Source organism: Zingiber officinale, chromosome 1B (assembly GCF_018446385.1).
Source record: "Zingiber officinale cultivar Zhangliang chromosome 1B, Zo_v1.1, whole genome shotgun sequence".
Classification (NCBI taxonomy): domain Eukaryota; kingdom Viridiplantae; phylum Streptophyta; class Magnoliopsida; order Zingiberales; family Zingiberaceae; genus Zingiber; species Zingiber officinale.
In genome coordinates, this window is record NC_055986.1 from 166,208,546 (window position 1) to 166,210,102 (window position 1,557).

The 1,557-nt window shown below is 37.8% G+C and overlaps 1 long non-coding RNA gene across 1 annotated transcript; it reads left to right on the forward strand.

Annotated features, from left to right (window-relative positions):
- The first annotated feature begins 351 nt into the window (after positions 1 to 351).
- LOC121989222 lies at positions 352 to 1,122 on the forward strand. Its single transcript, XR_006114206.1, has 2 exons — positions 352 to 718; positions 802 to 1,122. It is a non-coding gene; the product is annotated as an uncharacterized LOC121989222 (long non-coding RNA).
- The last annotated feature ends 435 nt before the right edge of the window (positions 1,123 to 1,557 follow it).

Below are 1,557 nucleotides of genomic sequence, written 5' to 3' on the forward strand. Positions count from 1 at the left end.
TGCTAGCTACACCTTACTAATTACTCAATTGCAGCGTAGAAAACATGAATACGCATTTAACATATCCAGAATCTTGTGGGGCGATTATATTCCTTGCTACATTATTCATAGTATACAATTGGATAGCTGCCTTACTATGATTGGCCTGGTCCACCACGTACTATGGACAGCTACACCTTTCATATATAGACAGAACACTCATCCGTGTCTTCTTAACGCCTGAGTCCTCTCGCAACTGTGCGATAGAACCCAGCGGATAGCTCCACGGTAGGACGTGTTCGTACGATTAGACCCGTGAACAATTCAATTCAGGCGGTCTGACTGCCTCGTCAGTTTTATGGAGTACTGGCAGGCTGGTCGTTGCAGGTCACATGCAGCGAATCTTAACGACGAGTCAAAAAATCTTCCATTTATCCAGAAATCTCCACGGAGGGACTCAGTCGCAGGAGTCGTGCGCTAACCAAACTCGTCAATATATCAGATGCGAGAGACCTTTAATTTGCAAGTGGCATGGAGCTAGACTTTATCAGTTACAGTGCGAGCTAGCTTAGCTTGCGCGGTAGAAGGCCACGGAGCTAGCGAGGGCACCCCCTGCAGCTAGCTAGCTCGCCGTCTGGATTGATATCCATGCTGTGGCTTTATCAAGTGAACAGTCCTTAGCTGATGCACCTCTTGTTCATTGTCTGTTCGACCTCGAATTGAACCTCAGCTCCCCCCGGTAAGTTGTTGTAGTTTTCTGCAACTTCTAGCTCGATCAATAATGAAGCCTATTTTTTTCTTCAATTCATTACCCATTAATAGACTATTGGAGTATATATGATGATCAAAATAATGATGTTGGAGGTCCCGATGCAATTTACAAAGAGGTCTCTAATAGGAATAATGAATGAAGATGGTGATAAAATTGGAAAACCATATGTTCAGTCTGATTTGACAGTAAGAAGATGGATATTAAGTTCTTCAAGAAGAGGCCGATCGAATGCATGCACTTAATTTGATGGGAGTAGGGTTAGTAGATTGTCTGAAACTTTCCTGTTGGATTGGATCTAGCATGAGTTTGGTTTTGTGGTTTTAGTTATAGAGGAAATTTTGAAATAAAGGAAATTACTAGGGTGTTATTTTGATAATATATATGAGTTTATTGTCTTTTAAGCAAAGTTTGATCCTTCCTAATAATATTATGATATAGATTTAAATTCTCACTGAAAGTCTAATTTGAAGCTAGATCACTTACAATTAAATTAAGCAAATATGGATCACCTACTTGTTTTTTTAGTCAAAATTACTTACCAAAAGTACCTTGACTTTGCATAACCAAATTCTTTCTTTTGAAAATTTTAATCGTAAAAATTTAATTATTTTAAGCTTGTACAAAGAGATCCAAAGAGAAAGATCCTTTTGACAAAATAGTTAGATAAGCATTTCCAATCAAAACTTATTCATTTACCTTGAAATTAAAATGCTGAAATATTCTAACTAATTAAGGCTCTAGAAAGTCTTTTGGTATGACTTTCTAATCAAAATGGCTAAATTTGAGATATTAAAGTGCATTTACAT